General features: G+C 36.7%; 1 long non-coding RNA gene across 1 annotated transcript in view; it reads left to right on the forward strand.

Annotated features, from left to right (window-relative positions):
- Positions 1 to 21,417, forward strand: part of LOC149807639 (uncharacterized) — a 60,347-nt gene extending 38,930 nt beyond the window's left edge. Inside the window, exons 3-4 of the long non-coding RNA XR_016423066.1 lie at positions 15,775 to 15,831; positions 16,976 to 21,417. This is a non-coding gene — a long non-coding RNA (uncharacterized LOC149807639). The remainder of the gene's footprint in view (positions 1 to 15,774; positions 15,832 to 16,975) is intronic.
- The last annotated feature ends 1,792 nt before the right edge of the window (positions 21,418 to 23,209 follow it).

Here is a 23,209-nt window from a genome sequence, read left to right on the forward strand (position 1 = left end):
ACATGGCAAGCTAAAAACCAGTAACATTAGGTGGAATGACATAATTCGCAGGGTCCTTGGAGCTACCGCGGACAACATCGTTGTATTCACTGACAGTGGCAGAATCAGAGATTCGTTGATATAAATTGCGATGCTGCGAGATGATGCACGAAAATCCGCAGGGGAACGTGTAGCGAAGACCGGTGATACAATGACAGGTGAACTCAGCATGAACGGTAACAAAATAACCGTTTTAAAAGATCCAACATCCCCGGAAGATGCCGCAAACAAACAATATGTAGACACGAGTGTCCAAACAGTCACTAGCGCCATTGACGGTAAACTAGCCACGTTGCGGGCAGAGTATGATGTTCACGTGAACGCGTTTACAAGACTTCGAAGAAACTTCGCAAAAGCTGATGAGTCCATTGATAAGTTCTTTGGGGTTCCTCCAGTCATCGACATGAAACTTTCTGAAATCATACCAAATCTTACTAATAACGCCAACGATATCAACAAGATTAATACCTGGTTAGGTGTAAGTCAGAACAGATAGAAGTTTTTCAGATCAAATCCAGATAATAGAAAATAGCATTAACACGATCAAACAAACACAGCAGGATGTCGTATCGGGTATTCCTGGCATCGTTAACAAAGCCAGTCTGATTAAAGTCCCCACTGGAGTTACCCCCGGGCATATCACCAACATCGTATACACGGTATCATCGGGATTCGCAACATGGTCCCGACAAAATAATGCTATCAAATATACAGCAACAGCCACTGGCGTGTATAGACTGTCTGTGTTCAGTGCCGCTAAGTTTGAAATCTTCACAACATATCCCTGGAGATATTCCACCGATAAATATTCCGGGGTTGTGACTATCATATTAAACAAGGGAACCGAAGAGGATTTTATACTTGAAGCCGCAGACAAGAAATTAACCGCAACATCGTACTGGTGGTGTTTGGAATTTGTAGCTGAAACGCCTCAATTGGTTACCGCGTAAAATAATAAATGCAAAGTGTTTCGGCATCAACGACAACACTAAATGCTCAGCAATATAGGTATGATCAAGTACACGAATGGCAGTCAGAGTTAAAAACCACTATTGACAATTGTGCAACAAAGATAAAAAAAAATACAAACGGCGTGTAACTGTATTAGACACAATAGTGTATTCGGTATCCGGGGTAGTTGCATCCACGGGTGTCCTATTATCAGCGCTGACACCAGTGACAACTGCAATCGCGATTACAATCACAATTTCAACATCAACGACAATTGCAGGAGTTGCTAATATAATTGCAAAAAAAAATATCCTCGTGCGCGCTAACAAAATTACACGAATACGAAAAGTTAAACAGCGCGGCCACAAGCACCTACTCGAAATTGTCCTCGTTGATATCATCCAGCATTGACGATACAACAATATCCGATTCCGAATTCACGTTGATGTCCAGCGCATACAACGATTACAAAAGCACAAAGTACTTTGATTTGAAAACGATGAAGATAAATAATGACGGAATTACTTCAGCAGATAGCCGCAAACACAGCTCCGGCAAAAACATCAATGATAACAATATCTTCAACGCAACCAGAGTTTAATATTAATTTTCCAACTGCGATTCCAGCAAGCGAAATCGAGTTGGCACAATTACGGGTATATCACAGTTGGCCCAACATCAGGTCGACATCATTTCACGGACAGTTGCCAGATAATTCATTTGTATTTTCGTATCAGAATAAACCTGACGGCACACCAGATTGGAATGTCATTCATTTACCAACAGGGTCTTATCAGATAGAAGAAATCAACAACGAAATACAGCGTCAAATAAAGCGTATCACCGGAAAAGAAGCAAAAATATCAATGGCCGCCCACGAGCCAACGTTGTCAGCGACCATCGAAGTCGCTTCACCGGGTTACGCCGTAGACATTTATAACAGTTCAATCAGAACAGTATTAGGATGGCCTGAATCAAAACCATCGACACCACCGATACCACCTGAACCTAAAAAGTCTGATTATATCACTGACGAACAGGAATATCATTTCACAATTACCAAAGATGTTGAAAAATATATTGTCCCGATACTAACGGATATTCCTGTTCAAGATCCAGAATTTTGGTTTTACTACGTACCACCAGACAGCGGCAACTGGGCGGTAAGATACCATAAAACATATGAATATTCGCTGGAGGATCTTACTGATCTATTTAATTATTATCGTGAATTGCATAATCGACGACTAAAGAATTTACGTTAGCACTTTCAATCACATATCGGCGATATAACAGGTTCCCGTGACAATATCATCAGCGAGATCAAAGTATCAAACAAAGTCGCGAGTTACATGGACACTTTGAACAACAGAGCAGTTGCTGCTATAGTCGAAGCGATCGAGCAGCAAAAAGGATTAGTAAGGAATGCTGTGGAAAGTGAGGAATACAACAAGGCTTTTTTTAGAGACCATGATATTCCACACGAAGGATTACGAGAAGCTGTGGAAAGAAGAAAAAACGAAGAAGATAAACTGCGTGATCTCCGAGCCGCATTAGATAGACTTAAAATCAGCGAGGATAAACTTGCAAATTATAAACTACCAGGATATATTTCCCCGGTCATCTTGAAAAAAATTTGTTACTGATGTCATCGATGAATACTTCGATGACATACTTGAACAGCACAAGCGAATACTGCCATCACCAACTATCCTCAGACACGATAATTCCACAGCGGGCGATGGCGGACATATTTCTCCGGGAATCGTAAATATCACTGATGTCGTCGCGGTCAATCTTGTGTGTGACGTAATCGATGGCAGTTACAACAGAGACACAACAGTATCAAATCAAGCCCAGCAAGGGTTTATACTATACTCATTTACTCCTGAAGAACCACCTGGGTTTTTGATTGTACAAGAGCCAATCAATCCAGTATTTCTGCAGTTTTTGAGTCCAACGCTGACAAGGATAAATTTTAAAGTCACTGACCAACAGGGTAGACTTTTGGACTTGAGAAATGACACTATTAGTATCAATTTACTGGTAAAATCGTAGACTTTCAATTAATAATATCATATCATAATAATGTCCCAAAAACCGTCGACTTACAAGAAATGCAAAGCGTTTCCGAGAAATTCGAAGAATTACCAGAAGTATGATGATGATGATAAAAATCTCTTTGACAGTGATTTTATTGTTAGTGACAGTGAAACACAAAGTGTTTCCACTGACAGTGATTTTATTGTTAGTGATGAAGATGTCTCTGACAGTGATTTTATTTTAAGTGACAGCGACGACGATGATGGCACTGTTGGTAACATCACCATCAATGACAGCACTGTCACAATAAATTATATTAAATGATAAAAAAATATAGCACGTATCAGCACGTAAAATGTTTAATATATGACAAACAAACACTTGAAGAATATATCAGGAAAATATTCAGCGGTGAAAATCATTTTATAGGTGAAGTTAAAATAGTTATTGATAAATACGGTAATGATAATTTTTTACTGACAGAATCGCAGTTGAAACAACTACAAGAAAATCATATCATAGCGATCACATGTTTTCCAGACCAAATCATGAATTATGCTCACTCGTACATTTCACGGGATCATCTTGATAAGATACTGCAGTGAAAGTCAAGGGGAAAAATCACAGAAATCGGACGATAATTTTATTTTTTTGTGCAGTAAAAATATTTGTAAAGAATTTTTACTTTATATATATGATTTTTACACCACTGACCATTTCACTGATCCTGACAGGGTATTTGCTAGTAAAAATCAGGGAAATTGTCCAAGTTGCTGATCCTGATAGGGTATCAGCTAGTAAAAACCAACGAAAATGTCCAAGTTGCTGATTTTATTATATATGATTTTTACACCACTGACCATTTCACTGATCCTGACAGGGTAATTGCTAGTAAAAACCAACGAAAATGTCCAAGTTGCTGATTTTATTATATATGATTTTTACACCACTGACCATTTCACTAATCCTGACAGGGTAATTGCTAGTAAAAACCAACGAAATCGGACAATTGCATAATTTTATCATATATGATTTTTACACCACTGACCATTTCACTGATCCTGACAGGGTATTTGCTAGTAGCAACCAACGAAATCGGACAATTGCATAATTTACACAGTAAAAAAAAAGTAATATTTTTTACTTTCGATTTCACTTCCAAGTATTTGACTTCAATGACAAAATCAAGGTGAGGTATTTACTTCCTCGTCAGTGACAAAGTCAGCGATGACTTCGTCAGCGGACATACAATGCTTTAATTTTCGAACACGATTATTTATTATCTTTTTTGTTTCATACTCGGCTGCCAGTGCCAGCCTGATCTTTTCGATTGCACGAGACAGTGGAACAAATTCATTTACTTGTGCCTCCGCTACGCTGGCCAGCGATTTATACAAATTATTTTGAATCATCTTTATGAATCGATATTGAGCAGGAAGAATATAACGCAATGCGCATTTAGCTTCATATAATGATTCAAAATCTGACAGAATTGTTTCAGGATTTAGTAATATATTAAATCCTTGTTTTTCTAATTTTTTAATAGCATCAATCACATTATTGATATTTTCGTAATTCACATTTATATATATTTTTATATATTTAATTCATCATTGATGAGCGGTTAGTCTTATACTGGCTTATGGGTCTCCACCAGGTCCTTTCAGACTAGATTTTTTACTTCCTTGATTTTGTCAAGGTGATTTTGTCACTTTGTCAAGGTGACATTTTTATTTTTCAGATTTTTTATCTCAGTCTTACAGAGCTTTTCTTATAGCTTCTCGGCATCCTCGTGATCGGTTCTTTTAACCATTTTGTTTTTGACCGTAGAGCTTATACATCCAATGACTGCTGTTTATTTTTGGGAGCTCCAAACGAACTGCCTGTGTGCATACCCCCCCCCCCAAATCGAATCCCAGGGGTAAAACGTACCCCCACGATTCGACGTGGAGGAGATATGCACACAAGGCCCCTGCTGGAGCTCCCACTATTATAAAAAAACCAAATGGGCCCGTCGACAATATGTCCGTAACGAGGATTCGAACATGGTATTTGATAGCGTCGGGACGAAAGTCAAACGCGTTACCATTGTGCCACTGCTCAATCTGATAATATAGGGTTTAAAAATTATTATATACTGATCTACCTGTTGTGAAATTTATACAGGTAGGTTATTTGCAGAAAATCGTCTGCTCGTTGTGTTACCTGTAAAATAATATACCTCTGTAGTGGTAACAGACAGTTAAAAAATTCTGAATTGAATTTTAAACACTGAATTTAAGCTCTGATTTATGAAAATACTGACAAACGCGAGGCTGTGACGCAGTGTGTATACAGTTGGATGAAAAAAAAAACGCACTGGATAAATTTACCTGTCAAGGAGTGTTGCGCAACACTTCCTGACAAGGGGAAATAATTGTATCATTGACTTTCACGCAGTCGCTATAGAGTTATCTACATAAGAAAATATAATCCAGCTATCAAACTTACGTGAAAAAGTTGATTTATATATTTTTTCTGCAACATGTTGAACCGAACGGGGTTTAATACCAAAATACCTCGCAGCTGAGCTCATTGAGCGAAATATATTTTCTTTATTAGTATTTTTATTGAGAGATCTAACAGCTCTGGGAATTTTTGCAAATTTACCAGTGCCACCTCCTGCAGAATTCTCGCTCGGAGTAATGGATTGTAAATTTTGGAGAGAGTTATTAAGTTTATTATTATCTTTGTGATCGATTACAAGACCATCTTTGATCTCTCCGTTAAATACCTCAAACACAAACCTGTGATTATAATATCTCTTTTTTCCAGCAGTAAATCTTAGATAACCAAAATTATCGGCAGCACCAACTGGCTTTTTCAATCTGCAATATCTCACTATTCCCTCGCGAGATGCTTCATAATTCTTAATGATAGGATGTGGGACAAATTCTTGATTCATTTATACTTCATGTATTTGTCTAATTTATAATTTGTCTGAAAACTTAGCTATATAATCACTCTCGGATTTCAGCGCATTTCCGTTATTTTTTATTGTAATATCGCTTGAGTTCCCGGTATCGTTTCCCCCCGCATCCCGCACATAATTGTGTTTTACTCCTGACACCAATGCCACATCGCAGGCAGGGAATAGGTCCTGTGCTTCCTCGTTTGATGCTATGTATATGTTCACCGCAGAATTCCTTCCTGTAGGGCTTACCACAGACTGTTACAGATCCAACTTTTAACCACTTGCAGTTATTCATTTATATATAATATTTCTTATTTAAATATTTGTCTTAAATATAATATGAAGAGTTTATTTGGCGCTGGGAGATTTGATCTTGACAGGCTAAACAGAGACTTACGACGGCAGAATCTAACTGATCTATTTAATATTATCAGGGAGGGTAAAAAAGAATTCCGCGATGACGGCGCTTCTCATGTATGGTCGTCATTTAAAATTATCCGCGAAACTGACGAAGTCATCGATGCTACAATGACTGATGCCCGAGCAAAAACAATTATTGATTATCTATTTGATATTCATCAAAGCGATGAACACAGTAAGAAATATTTTTTCAGAATAAAATTTATTGTGCAAACAGATTCCGATGAATGGATTATCCGTGACAAACTCGACCCTGTTCTTGCTAACGGAAAGACCATTCTGTTAAGTAAAGATTCCAAACCAGGAATGCTGACCGGGATTGATAAACCATATTACGCTCGAGCGTATCCTGTAACCGCAGTCGTTTATGGAATCTATCTGGTAAAAAAAACAAAAATTGATAAACTCACCCCGATGAAGACGTCATCAAAATCCAAAGGATTTTCTGGAAACGCAAGCGTTTCTACGCTGAATTGTGTAGCCGTGCGAGTAATGGAACACTTTAAAAACGCAAAACGAGGAAACGGTTTAACCGATCTGCGACGTGAGAAAATAACAGCATGGGCTGAGCAAGTAAAAGATACTGGGGCAACAATAAATGATGCTGCTGTGCTATCAAGTAAATTAAAATGTTCAATAACAGTAAAAACACTAACCGGGGAAATATTATATAATTCCAAACATTATAAAAAGTCAGGATCACTGATTGAAATTATTGATCATAACTCTCATGCCTGGACTGATGCAGTTACAATATTTCCACGAGATCGTGTTGTTAAACTTTATTCCGGAAACATATTTGATGCTATTTACACGATGAGTAAAACCGACCCTGTGTCAGTGTGGTTATTTAGGAGTTCCGAAGATTCCGAGTATGATCAATTTGTAAAACCCAACGGGGAATTATACCGGACAGAGTCGTTGCAACAACAAATGAAAAAACTCGCAGAGAAATATGTGAAAGAAAACATTGAGCAGTTATTGGTTAATTTTTTTACAGTTCCAAGTGTTGCCGCTCACGCCGCCAGAGAAAGAAATTCGTGGAGACCAACCCGAAGTCAGTTTCTTTCGGATATACAATTAAGCTGTGTTGAGTATGGGCATGGCGGGCTGTGGAATACCCGGTATGACTACCGGGATATGATTTCCGTGGATATGATTGCTTGCTACCCAGGAAGCTTTCTCGGGAACGGCGAGTGCAGCGAATACTTTAAGCGATTTGGACATCCCACGAACTCGATGACACGAGTTGCTATAAACGGCAGTTTACCCGACTTTGACCTGACAGGATTTGCTCGTGTGACTTCGTTTGAATTCGCCGTGGGACTTCATCCGTGCTGTTATGTTTGGTTTGGCAGACACTTCAGTGAAAAGCGCTGGGTACCAATAGTGTTATTGCGATATATGCTTGACAGCCGAATACTGGTATCGTTGACTGTCAGTGAAGCAATCATATCATATCAACCGCAGAGCTCAGTTTGGTTGCCAACATTGGAGCGTGTCAGTGTAGATGAAGTTATCGGCGAGTATGCACGAGAGAGTCCAAATACCCCGATGGATGTCATTGTCAGTGAGGCTCCTAAAGTTCTCAAGATCAAACTCAGCAACAGTGAAAAAGCAGCAAAAGATCTTGGACGAAGAATAATCGGTAAATTTACTCAGGGTGCAGCATTTGATCATAAAATGCATCACTCGCGACTGATTATCGATGATGCTGAATTGGATTTTATAATTGCTGACGCTTTTGCGAGAAATATATTTTGTAATCGGGAGGATGTGTTCTTGTCCGACGGAAGAAAGTTGGGCACAATTGTAAGTTATATCGACGGAGAGTCGCCTCAATACAAATATCTAAGATCTTCAATGATGGGTTATGTTTCTATAAATTTACTATCAATGATAAACCGATTTCCTGACACCGCAGTTAGAGTTTCAACGGATTCATTTTACATCAATAAAAGATATTCAGAATCACTGGCTCGTTTTACAAGGAAAGTCGAAGACTTTTACGATGAATCATGGAGTTCGTGGAGAATAAAAGCGGAGATGTTACACGAATATTGTGAATCCGCTGATGTTGCAATTAAGGATGATTATTGTAAATCAGAAATGTCAGAAATATCTTCCGCACCATCTGTGTATGATCCAATCACTAGACACAAAACCGTTTATTTGAACGGACCGGGGGGGGTCTGGTAAAACAACTCGAGCGATTGAATTATTTGGAAAATCGGATATGATTGTGCTAACACCTACACACAGGCTTGCCAGGGAGATGAAAAAACGAGGAGTCAATTCTTGTACTTATCACAGCTTTTTCAAATATAGCGGCGGTGTGTGGACGCCAGATCGAATGGGAACAAAATATATTCCCGAGAAAATAATTTGGGATGAGATATGTACGGTACCGCTGGAAACATTAAAAACATTTCTTGATTGGCTGCTAACGAAAAATACTGCAGTCGTTATGCGCGGCGATCACGGTCAACCACCTCCGTTTGTCGGCGCATCTCCGCATGATTGGCTGAGGGATTTTGTTGATTATTACGAAGAAGTGTCTGATGATCATAGAGCACTTGATGCAACGTTGAAAGAATTTAAAACATTAATCAGATTACAACCGAATAAAATTCAATGTGAAATTATGCGGGAGATGATTTCTGAAACTTCAATGAGTGACTTTTTACGCGTATGGAAACCAGACGATTTGATAGTGGCAAGTAGAAAGATAGTCAGAGACACACTTCAACAACAGCTATTTCAATTACAACAAGGAAAGTTTCCAATGCTGCCAGTGCCGTTATGTTATAGACCAGCTGATACGCGGTTACAGAATATAGATGTTGATATTCCTGGAAAAACAGAGAAACAGAATTTAGTACTGAATGATATTGTGTTAGTTGATATTAATGCTGTCAAAGATGCACTAAAAATAAATAAATCCCCGTGGACGCTAGGATACGCAATGACAATTCATTCATCTCAAGGACTGACTATTTCAGATACAACTGTCTGGATTGTTGATGATCGAATCGAATGGTCAAACTTAGTTTACTTGGCTGTGTCCAGAGTCAGAAGAATATCTCAAATGCGAAGAATTGTCTTGGATGAATCAAACGCTGATAAAATTAATAATGAAAACAACAGCGATGGTGATGTAATAAGAAAAAAACTCTCTGGTTACAAACAGAGTGACAAAAAAAATAATCGCGATTTTGATCTTGATATTGAATTTATCAGAGCGCTGAAACAACAGCAGAATAATCACTGCGCGAGCTGTAATTGTATAATGCTATGGCAGTATTCGAATAAAAATTCAAAACAATTTACCGTAGACAGAAAAGATAACAGTCGCGGTCATACACGTGATAATATCATGTTGACCTGTCTTGAGTGCAATCGACGTAGAGGCGCCAGCGCTAGTTAAGTGATTGAAATCACTGAAGTGATTTTGGCGGTAATTGCGTATCCTCAGGAATCACCTGTAGTTGCTCACGTGTGAATCCACGTTGAGGAGCAGTTGAATCCAACCTGTAGATTGCTGGTCTGCCAGTAGATCTTGTCACAGCGGATATCTTGTGTGTGGTAACACTCCAAATGGGATCAGTTGCTCTTCGTTTACCACCTTCAAGTTCACCCGGTTCATATAAATATCTTACAGTGACATTACCCAGTATCGGCTGTGCTGAAGAATCACGTCGTACGGGTATATTTTTTTTTGTGATCGCGATGGCAGGTTTCATGTTGGTTGTTCGTGTGAATTCGTTATTTAGCGCAGCTATCACGCTTGGTAATCTTGCAACCCATTCGCGCGATCTCGTATCCTGAATGAATTCCTTCGCGTATTGATATCCAAATAACCGCTCAGCAAGTGTTCGATTAAATCGCTCAACAATTGCCTGATCACGGTGAATTTCAGTATGTCCTTGTCTGATGGTGACGTTATGCTGTTTCATCAACGATGATACTGCACCTTGAAGTTCTTTGCCAGGATCAACTTGTAATAAATTTGGCCAACGTAGACCACGTTGATAAATTCGTTTAAACGCAGAAGCAACCTCGGATGCTGTTTTAGTCGTTAACGGTTCAGCATCTTTGTATCTACTTGCAACATCAACTACAGTTAACGCGTACTTGTATGTGCGTCTTCGGATAGTATCATGTGGCAGAAATAATATATCAGCCTGATGAACCTCATTTGGCACACTAACATCAAAATGCGCAAAGTGAATTTGTTTAGGACACGGTAGATAAATTTGCCATATTGCCTGTCGGGATAACCAATTTTTAGCAGCAACTTTTGTAACTTTTGCTGCTTCAGCGAGTTTACTAATTGCTGCGTTACCTCTCCAGTATCCTCTTAGGGAATAATAAATCGACTCCATTATAATTAATTATCAGCGCCTAATACAAGCTTAGATTTCATTGCAGTTTTTATTAACCAGGATGCTAACCTCTCCTTGAAAGATTTATCAGTGATGGCATCCAACGCATGAATTAATTTCACGTCCGCGAGATGGCGCTGTTGCAAATCCTTGCTTCGGTAAGCTACATCATGCGCATGACACGCCTTATCAATAGCATTTATCGGATACTCACCTGGTTTTGGTTGATCCTGAGCATCAAGTCTGATATCAAGTCGGGTTCCAGGACCACAGTAATTATATCCTGGAAGATGTTTTTCTCCTGGGTATTTAGCCCACGGTGTTCCTGGTAACTTGGCTAACTTGGCTGCGATATCACCTCCCTTTTTTTTAAAAATAAATCTAAACTTCGCTATACCGCATCGTTCACACTTGCCTGTAAGCACTTGTCGATCATTTTTTGTTGTAATTGTTGTCATATCCGCAGTTGGGGTATGTGCTCGGCATTTCACACAATATAAATTCATATTTATTTTATGATATATCTAATGGAGATCACTGACTTTTCTGCGTCAAAGCGACGAGAGCCAATCAAACATAACTCAGTGCTACCAAATTCAATTCGAATGATTATTATAGGCCCATCTGGGTCGGGTAAGACACAGTTGTTACTTAATTTAATAATGAAGTGGGTGAAGTGGGATAAATTATATCTGATAGCACCATCAGTGGACGATCAGCGATGTTATCAGGTATTAAAAGATTTTAACGAAAGTGCAAAATCGATAAGTGAAGAAGATGTTGTTAATTTTATAACTGATATTGATGAAGCACCGAGTATCGATGATATTGATGGGAGTATTAATAATTTAGTCGTGTACGATGATATCATGCTGGACAAACAATCAAACCCTGCCAGGATATTTTCACGCGGCAGGCATAAAAACACCGATGTGATTTATGTAACTCAACGGTATACACAAATTCCGAAAGTGATCAGAGATAACTGTAACGTTCTTGCGGTATTTAACGGCGTTGACGCACACACGTTACAAAATATTCATCGAAATTGATGCAGCGGTGACATGGACATAAATAGATTCAGAAATTTCTTTAGTCGTGCTCAGGCAAAACCATACGGATTTGTAACAATAAATTTACATGATCCTCGGACACGGTATCGAGTTAGGTTAGATACAATTTTTAACTAGAAATTCTAGGATTAAAAATGTTTACATTTTTAGCAGCAGAGAGACTGAGCCACCAAGTGTTTCGTCTAGTAGACCCCGGCGTCAAGAAGTATTTTTATTGTTAGTTTTTTTTTCATGAAATAACTCTTCTAGTCAGCAGAGAAGGCTTATTTATCATAGTTTTCTGAATAGAGGGTTTATTTTGTGAAATAAGACCCTCTATCAAGAGTGTTCTCGATAGAGGGTTCTGTTGGACGGAATAGTTGGTGGGCTCAGTCTCTCTGCTGCTCTAACATTTTTTTTATCTTCACACGTATGCAGATCTTGATGTAAAAACTATTTGCAATAGCACAAGGATATATGTGATGAGGGGTGAATGGGTTTCATTGGGCACTGTAAACAAAGCAATATAGACACTCTGGGGCCAACCAAACCCAGGAATGTGGTCACATGACTCATTCAGCCAATGGAATATAGTTTTAGTGTGTACAAATATATGGGTTTAGCATCACTTGCAAAAGAATTCTTGGAGATGCGGGTTGTATAGTTCAAATTCTTGCCAATATATGCCCCAAAATAGGCTAGACCTGACAACATCCAGCCCTTTCATGGTGGCTACAAACCTACTCAGTCCCAAGGACCAAAAGCAAACTCTACAAAACAGCTTGCGAAAACAGTAAGCTTCCTACTCCTGTTAAAGCTGACAGGTTACAACATTGGTTGAAAGGGTACAACACTGCCAAGATACATTTTTTGATACATGGATTTACATTTGAATTAATGTGGAGCATGAGGGTTCTCTGTCATCTATTCAAACTCATAATCTAAAATCAGCCGTAAAAAATCCAGAGATTGTTGAAAACAAAAAAGATAAAGAACTTTATGCTGGCAGGTTTGTGGGGCCTTTCAAGTGTCACCCTTTCTCACTATTTCAAACATCACCCCTTGGCTTGGTTCTAAAGAAAACACCTGATACTTTTTGCATGATTCACCATTTATCACATCCTATGGGGATTTTTTAGGAGATTTTACCAACATTTCTGAAAATATCAGTGAAATTTTGTGATTGAAATTTCCCTGACTCTGCCAACATTTCTGAAAATATCAGTGGGAATTTATGATTGAAATTTCACTGAGAGTTTGTCAAAAATTCTAAAAATATAGTGATATTTTGTGATAGTAATATCACTGACATTTCAGTAAAAAATATCAATAAGATATAATTTTAAAAAATTGTTTCTTGTACAGTTTTAATGATTTTCAGCAGCATTTTTATTAGTTCCTGTTTCTGATAGCTGTAATTTTATTGTTTATTTTGGGCACAATAACTTCTTTCCACATCTTTCCTTGTTATATTTCTTTTTCAAATTTGTTGTTGTTGTGTTTTTGTTTAACTTCAACTGGATTTAACTGCCCTCAAACAAGTTTTCTTGTTTTCCGTTTTAAAACAGAATTTCGCTTTTCTCCTGACCTGAATCTGATTTTCCACGATACTGACCCTTTTTTAATATCGTCTCCGAAACTTTATTTTTAAATAATGCTCTATCCAGACTTTTTCTGCGATGAGCTCATTATTATTTAAAAGAAGATCGCTGTAAAGAGCTTTCTAATTGGTTGAAATTTTGTACTTGCCCAATGAATGATTGTTTAACAGAAACTGATTGGAATGAGCATGCTAATGTTAAATATGGCAATTCAAACTTTCAAGCAGGATACAAGATTTAATGACCATTTGAAAAATGTGCGGCAATGAGAATAGCTTGAATGCAAAGTCGATGGGAACGTAATTGGTCAGTCTGTTTAAAAACTGAACTCCAGGACTAGCATTTTGCTTTTTGTGCCATAAAGAGCTCTACAGTCATGGCTAATGTGCTAAATATGACAAGGAATTGAACCAGGATGATTTCAAAGTTATATAACTCAAAACTGATTAACTTCCAGAATGAATTTAAGGAGGGACAACGTATAGATCACTGGTGGGAATTTTTGCCAAAAACCCATGTCTATCAAAGATAGTCATATCTTTGTGGAATTTTCTTGGCCCACAAGTAGAATCATCTTTCAATATCGTGAGACATTATTGTGTATATTATCAAAATATTCTAGGTATGTTAGAATTCAGTGTAAAATAAGAGTAATTATATCATGATAAATATTTGTCATGGCTGCTTATGGAACAAGGACTAATTCAAGAGACCACAGCAGCAGCGTAATTTGTACATTAATCAAAACTCAAGTCTGCAGTACAAGTGACATAAGGCAGGCTGAGCTAGCATGTCTTCTTTTCATAATCAGTGTCTCAAATGGATGCTTTTCTGCAATTTTGCATTATTTTCACAGTTGAATTTTTCAATGCAGATTAATATTTTATATTTTATATATGTTTATGTGTTCACAGATGCTTATGCACATGTTCCAGGCTTGATACTTTGAATTTTAAAATTACTTAATTATTTAGTGTCAAGCCAGATTCTTCTTATCATGTTGTATATACTGTATATATTGTACATAACAGATAGAAGGCCTGAAGGTAGATTAGTTCTGTAACTAACTGAGTTACTGTTTCTAAATAAAATCATATTTATTATTATTATTGTTGTTATTATTATTATTATTATTATTATTATTATTATTAACTCACATATCTCTTGCCTTGGATGTCATATAATTACAACATCTTTATATTTTTTCATGCACACTTAATATCACCTTGGTTAGTAAAGTCCTGCATGTTTAATTCATATCCATTATTAATTTGAAACCTTCTGAAATGTCGGAAAAAAACTACAGAAACTTCATTAAAATACCATATAATAATCAAAATTTTAGTGATCTCACAAAAGTTTTAGTCAAATATTTTGTAAAACCTCACAAATATTTCAGTGAAATTTTAGTGAGATCTCACCACAATTTCAGTGAATTGTTGTTGCTGTTGTTGTTGGGTTTAACGCCATTTTTCAGCACATGATAGGCTATACAAATTTCAGTGAAAGTATTTGGTCAAAATATTTGTGAAATCTCACCAAACTTTTCAGTGAAATGAAAAAGACTTAAGTGATGCCATCATGGATTAGGTTTTGTATGCAAGAAAGAAAATGAGGACAAGAAAAACCTAAATCTTATTTGATAATGTCTGTCAAAAAAAAATTTATGATCCATTTTAAAAATTACTGTGTATATTTATCATTGATTCCCAATAATGTCTAAGAATCATTAGGCAGTTTAATAGAAATCTGAAGCAGATTTTTTTATGGTTTAGACAGAAAGCGCTTTAAAAAAACCGTCTGAAATCCGTCTTAAGTACGCCTGGAAACTTTTGTATGGGAAGGACTATTATTAAATTCCATATGAACTATTTACAAATTCCATATGGACCATTTCCATATGGTTTATTTCCCAATTCCATATGGGCTATTTACAAATTCCATATGGACTGTTGCCAAATTCCATATAGATTATTCACAGATTCCATATGGATTATTGCCAAATTCCATATGGAATTGTAATTTTATTCCATATGGACAACCTGCAGATCTCATGGACTAATTTGCATATTCCATGGGATTTTCCATATGGAGTACGTAAGGAATCCATAACATTTCCGTGTTAATACACAAATCCATAAGAGTGGTTCAGCTATAGAATAAAAATGTCCATATGGATATTTCTGTAAAAGTATACGTGGATTCCATATCCAATCCATATGGTTGTTAGAGACCTGGTCCTTGCATGCCTCAGATACAACATACTATTTCAAACCTGTCACATCCCAGGAAAGAAAAATGTTCTGGCTGATGCTCTTTCTCATTTGCAGGTGCACAGATTCCAGACCTTGGCTCCACATGCGGACCCTGAACCAGTGTCAATACCGGTACTTCCCAACTTGATTCACTAACAAATACACTTGATATGCTACTGGATAGTACTTGGACGCAAATGTTGAAAGCAGCATACAGACGCAGCTGGAACATGTTTCGAGCTTTCACTGCAGAATATACCTTGGAAACCTCAATCCCAGTCTCTCAGGCTAATTTGGCACTTTTCATCTCTCATCTGGTTAACAAGCACTATGCCTCAGCAACAGTATCCTCATATGTATCTGCCATTGGGTTTGTACACAAAATCAGTAATTATGCAGACCCTACAAACTCTTTCATGATACAGAAACTGCTGCAAGCATGCAACAGGAATAAAGTTTCTTGAGATGATAGATTGCCAATCGGCAAGTGAATTTTAGAAAAACTTAAACCATGCTACAACTCGTACTATAACTTCTTGGTACAAAGAGCTCCTATTTCGAGCTATGTTTTCCTTGGCATTCCATGTCTTCCTGACAATCGGGGAGATCACAGTGCAGTTCCTTAGCCTCCATAACCCTAATCTGTTGCACATTGATCAGTTGGCTCTTGACCAGTCCATTCCATCACTCTAATATTTAACACCTTCAAACACAGTCAGGGCCAGAAGTTCACTTTAAAAATTAATAAAAACAATAATGCTGCAGTTGTCCTGTCTCAAATTTCCATTGATACATCCAGATGCAAGATACTGGTCCAGGCCCAATATTTATGTATCTTTCAAACACACCTATAATTCGGGCAGAATTCAATGCATAGCTCATACTTGCTCTGCAAGTCTGCAAGTTTTATCCAAAATGCTTCAAGAGTCATAGCTTTGGAATCGGAGCAGCAACAACTTCTGCGGAGCAGGGCTTGTCTGATTCGTCAGTTAGGGCGATGGAAATCGGATGCTTTCAAATGATATATTAGACGTTCTGAACATCATTCCAACCTATAATTCTTTTCTGTATTCATTTAAGTTCGCATGCAAAGGGGAATCGGGGGTTCTTAGTTGCACTTTTTAAAATCCATGTCCAAGAGCATTTTCCATCATAATTATAATCTGGGTAAATATCAGGTCCACCATTCATCCCTACATTATATATAGATATAGTATATCACGTTATTTTCATGTTCTGTCATAAATACTCGCACAAGTGTTGCTTTCCATTGCAGGTCTAGTGGGTACAGAGACCTGAACACACCGTCTAATCTCTTCAGAATGGCAAGTGGGTTCACTGCGGATGAATATGACAGGAAAAGTACACATGAGGAGCCTCAGTCAAATAATTACAACAGCCACAAATCACTGAATGACTTAATTTTGGGGAAGTCAAGAAACATATAAACTCTAACGCGGATATAACATCATTGATATTTTTTCACTATTTGCAATCTTCACAGTTGGCACTTATATCCTTCTCACTTGGGAGCCACAAATGTCTGAGAGCAGAATTTGAACATGGTTGATGCGGCCTCAGTCCATTTTGGGGCTGCACAGGCCCCATGCAGAGTGGGTGACTTACATGGTTCCTGTGTTATGGCGGTCTCAGCTCCCAAATGGATTGTTTTTTTGGTTTGATGGTTACAAATTTACATTCAGGTCTGAATTTAAACTAAGTAGTTTATCACATACTATGTTAAAGTAATTTTGTAAATAACCTTATGCATGTTAGATCATATGAATATATTATTATTTTCAATACAATTGTCATTATGTAGCCTGCATCAACAAGTCGTTTTCCAGCATTAGTCGTTATGCTCAAATTCTTACTTTCCTCCTTACTTTCCTTCTTAATATTGTCATCCTCTCATACACACTTCATCACAAAACTATTTGCGCTAGCGCAAGGATATTTGTGATGAGGGGGTGAATGGGTCTTGTTGGGTATTGTCAGCAAAGCAATATAGACCCTCTGGGACCAACCAAACCTGGGAATGGGGTCACATGACTCGTTCAACCAATGGAATATAGTTTTATGCATCACAGCTGAGAATTTCATAGGAAGCTTCAACATGTTATGTTCATATGATATAACATGCCTTCAGTTATTTACAAAATAACTACAACATAGGAAGCTATAAACCAAGGTAGTTGGTGGGGTGGTGATGGAAAAAGTAAAAATTATGATCGCTAATTATACAACCTGTACATGTATCTCCAAGAATTCTTTTGCAAGTGATGCTAAGAATGCTGACCCATATATTCGTACACCTTAAAATGATAAATTATTTAGATGACTTGAAGAAATTAAGTACAGTACAAACAGAACGCATATGCCCTCCTGGAAATCTTAGGATGGTTTGCACTTTTTCAAAGGAATACATGTCCTTAGCACATTATTATACGCTAGAAAGTAGCTAACAACTGATACCTTTTTGTTCTTCATTTTTATCCGCAATTTTTCAAGATATTTGGATTTGGATCGAAAATCTTTCACAGCATCCCATTTGGCTACTATATTGTCATACATGACACATGTCAAATTGGTTATCAAATGATCATAAATATAATTATATTTCTTGTTTGAAAAATTAATTTGTAACAGATACAACTATTTTGTAAAAAAGAATGATTACTATTTTGCTATATTTTGTCATGTAAAATAACAACTTGCTGATAATAATCATTAAATTCATAACAAACATACCATGGTAAGTTCCACCAGAAAAATATGCTGCGGTACACCGGTATACTGGTAATACTGCACACCTTTAATAGATGGTGATATGTGCTTTATTGTGGGTAGTTTCAGGAATCCATGCGCCATTTTGAGATGTTAGGCAGACTGTTGCTGGCTACTAATAAATGTATTGATATACGAAATTGTGATTTATCTAAAGAACATTTGTTTTTGGTATTCAGTTGTATCTTTAGATGACTTATTCATTTTGTATCTTAAAAAGTTTATATGACTTGGTACTAGAACATAATGCATACTTCATCACTTTTTTTCTTCCCTCTTAATTTTATTATTGTATTCTCTGCAGTTAGTTATTTCTATTGGGAATCAAGATATATATCATTTCATATTGAACCGCACAGTGCATTCTCTCTCTCTCTATCTCTCTCTTGTTTTATTCATTTACATACTGATAATTTTGTCCATGTTTAGTAAAAATGTAAATCCAATTCAATGTTGTGGTTCACTACCACCTGCAGAATAAAACTTTGTTCTAGCTTAATGACCCCCGCCACCATATAACATGTTTTCAAAAAACCCACCTGATAAAGATAAATTATTGAACCCTATATCAAAACTTATTGTTGAGGAAAATTTTCATGGCACACATTTTACATATCCGTTTTTCCAAAAATATTCTGGGTTATTATAAAAATGACAATAAAAAATTCATCTCATTAAAAGAAACAATCTAAATACTTATATCCTAGGTGAAACATTAAAAAACGACTGAAACAAGATATAAACGTGCAGCACATAAACATTTTAAGAACTCTTGCATCAGAAGCTTACATAAGAAAATAGAATCTAACCATATGTACGGCATTAAAGCCAAATACAATAAACTGTGTGCACAAAGATATTGATTAGGAAGTACCTTTCTATTTCTATATTAATTCTAAGAGTTCAAGTATTTATAAAATGAAAAATGTGAAAATGCCTGTGTCATCTAGCTCAGTATAACTAACTCTTGTAGGGGGATATAACCAAATATTTTAGAAAATATATTAAAGCATCCATACCGCACCGTTTTCTTCCTCATCCGCTAGTGATATGATAATCCAGAACAAAGGTGATGTGTACTGCAAAATGGGTGAGGATTGAAAAATGATGCACTGTATTTCAGAGGATCACATTTGTTAAAACATTCTGATTACACGCACTGCATACAAAATTGTTCAGTTAGCTAACTGTCCTTTGCCCTTGTGGGACCTAAGGATCCCCTTGTCAAGGGCAAATGCCTATGAAAGATACAGAAACAACATAGAGAATATTTTGCAGTATGTTAATGCTGGATATATTTCATTATGTGGTAGAAAACAATGTAATATTTAGCGAAGGCCAAGAGTTTAGTTAATATATCAGTATTTGTAAATTCTTGTACGACAAACCAGCACTTTGTAACAAACAAGTGGGGATACCATTGTCCTGCCTGTCTGTATGTCCCGTCAGTCAGGTTATAAAATAGTCTGTCCCATCCTCCAACATTAAACAAACAAACCTGAAGCACTGGGATATAATTTGCTGTTGAGTGTTCAGGGAGGGAAAGCAAAACTGTTTTCCAATTTTAATAAGACTCCTGAGGGTGGGGTTGATGTTTCGACAACATTTTACCATGTCTTAATAGTATATACTATATATATGTGTTACATATTTTATAATTACACCATTGGGGCATTATATAAGGGCCTTTGGAATGGTGCCCTTGACTTGCCACTTGCAAACTTACGAAATCCAAACCCTATACCCATATTTAAATTTAACTGATATAAAAACAAAAAGATCAGAGTGTCATTCATCCAATACAGATCTTTAATAATGCCCCAAAGGAAGTGGGAATTTCTTCAAAATCGTAATTTGCAAACTGTTTAACATCCCAAGTCTATATTTTTAAAAGACATAAAGATAAATTCATGGATGCATCCAAGAAAGGTACTGGATCATGCCCTTGAGGTAGCGACAAGCCCTTAAGACACTGCTTGGAAATAGATAAGGTCTTCAACCTATAACCATGATGCATATGTTTACTGGGCATGAGGAGATACAATCCCAGGTGTATCCAACACATGCTTTTGAGCTTGGAAACAGTTAAGATCCCCAGACTAAAACTGTATAAATTTAATGGGAATTGGTTATATATATTTGATTTGCATTGTTTGTTAGTTTTTAGTCATTATGTGCTGAGGATTATGTAAAATTGTATCTTGTAGCTGACCTTGTCCAAAATCAAAGTCTTTGCATATCTGACAAAAATTGTTGAATTTTTAATTCTGTAAACGACTAATACCTAGCTAATAGTTTGTCTTTGAGTATGGGTTTAATATTAGGATCATTATCAATAGAAGTGAACATATTTATCTTGGTTTGTGTCAAGGACATTGTGTTTTCCACGTTCGATATTATAATTTGAGTAACAGATTTTTTCTTGTAAACCTTAGGAATTTTCCTGAATTAAATTTTTTATTAGGTAATTGTTTATATTTAGAAAATGCTAATTTTGACCTAGGTCAGGTAGAGGAGTACACAATCTTATATACTGCAAAAATTATTTATTAATGCTGTAACTTCTTGAAGCAGAATCATAGTTGTATTCAGTGTTTCATTTTTGCTGACATTATCTAATCCAAAATTATTCTTCTCTGGAAATACAGCATGCTTTATATAATATTCTTGTAAAGAGACAATAACTGGTAATTATAGTGAATTTGTCCAAGTAGACCATGGATTATATTACTGTGATTAAAAAAAAGACTATTTAGACATCTCCTCTATACAGGTCACTACAGGCATACAAATACCTTCAGCATTGCGAATTATTTGGAATAGTACCAAAGTTTATTCAGAACTTTATTCATTAGGGTTTGTCTTAGTAATTGTAGAATTATTTATGATTTAATGTGCAATACTGTAAGTTCTTACCTTTTCAGTTTGTATTAAAGAGAAATAAATTATCTGTTGAATTTTACAAAACATGATGGCTTTCACTCTTTTCTGTTACTTTGCTACAGACCGTAGAGTCGTAACAGCATGAGAAGGTAAATTAAGAAAGGGTCATGCTCTGGGTCATAATTTGGAAACTATTTAGATGCCGTTTCTTAAACATGAATACATTTAATGGGCGTGAGAAAGTAAATTCACATGTACAATCATAACATAATCCATTGATAGGGAACATTATGATAGGATCAGATATTGCAAAACATATATCCATAATGTCTTATGCATGTGAAATTTGGCGATAAAACTATTTTTCTATGCCTAACAGATTATGCAGTTCCATGTTTTGTTCTAGGTCACAAAATGATTTTTTCTGCCTGTAATGTCTCTATATCATCAAATAAATACTGAAGTGTTGCATGACATGCTTAGGACATCTTGCATTTTTATATGTTAAAATGAAGGGATATATCTTTGACATGTGCAACAAATACACTAGTTTTAAAAATATGAGAACTATGTCTCCATAAATTCTCTACATCTTGCCATCAAATATAAAATAAATTTCATGAGGAACAAATGAAACTTTAATCAACATATCATGACCCAATGTTAAAAATACGGTCATATAAGGCACACGCATGCACAAGCACACACGCACACACAGAAGAGTGCTATACCCTATATAGGTCCGCTAGCGCCCGTCCTCAGTGAATCAATGCAACAAAGTTGGAACATGGCTGAAACTAAGAAGACGATATTGGGGTGTGCCTGCGGTGGAGACGAGGTCAGTGATGGCATGGTGGCTACCAAAACAACCACAGCGAAACTTGCAGAAGAGAATGATTTTAACTGGGATTTAATCAATTTTCTTTCCTCTTTGCAATAATTTATTCTGGTACCAATACCTTCACGATCTTTTCCTTTGCATACCTCAAGTACAGGATTTTAGACACAAGCAGAAAAAGAACTGAAGAAATTTTTACAACAGAAGAACGAAGCAAAACAAGCCTTTGTATTTAACAGGTAAAGCAAGAAGAGTAAAGAAGAAAACAAAACAAAGAAGAGAAGAAAAGTACGAAGAAGAGAAGAAGGGTCGTAAAAGTCAAACAGTAACTGTGCTACTAGACATTTTGACAGAGCTCAAGAATCTGAGACGTCTGAGGAAAAGACCTTCCCGAGTCAATCATTCCAACCCAGTCATCAAGACCTCTATGCTGACTACCACTGAGAGGCCATTGGCAGCAGCATTGATTACTACCAAATCATTGACAGTAGCAGGTGAAGAAGTACAACTTGGTCATGGCAAGGGTATAAGACAGTTCAAAGCTTATTGCCTGCAGTTCATGAGTTTGTTTAAAAAACAAACAAACACTGAATGGTCCTTTACAAGGATACACATGTCTAGAATAGTGTGACTACTCAAAGTTTGCCAAATCAAGGAAAACTTAATTCCCCTGTTTCATTTTGATGATTGAATGATGTTTCTGTGTGATTGCTTGAGTGTAGTCCTTATTATAAAAATCAGGACCAGGAGACACGTGTTCACATTAATAAATATGACATTGTCCATTTTTCCATTTGAATCTCTTTACTGGTACAAGTTTTTCCTCATCGTCATCTCGTCTTCCTCTTTCACCTCTCCTCTTTCACCTCTTTTTTCTATTTCTTCTCTTTTTTCTTAGGATTCACTGAACCCCAGTATCCTTTTTTCTGACATCGATAGCAGGTATCTCGACTTTTGTCTCTCATTCTGGAGACAAATGTCGATATATAGCAAACATCATCA

The sequence above is a fragment of the Sinohyriopsis cumingii genome, chromosome 1, assembly GCF_028554795.1.
Source record: "Sinohyriopsis cumingii isolate HCF-2022 chromosome 1, ASM2855479v2, whole genome shotgun sequence".
NCBI classification, from domain to species: domain Eukaryota; kingdom Metazoa; phylum Mollusca; class Bivalvia; order Unionida; family Unionidae; genus Sinohyriopsis; species Sinohyriopsis cumingii.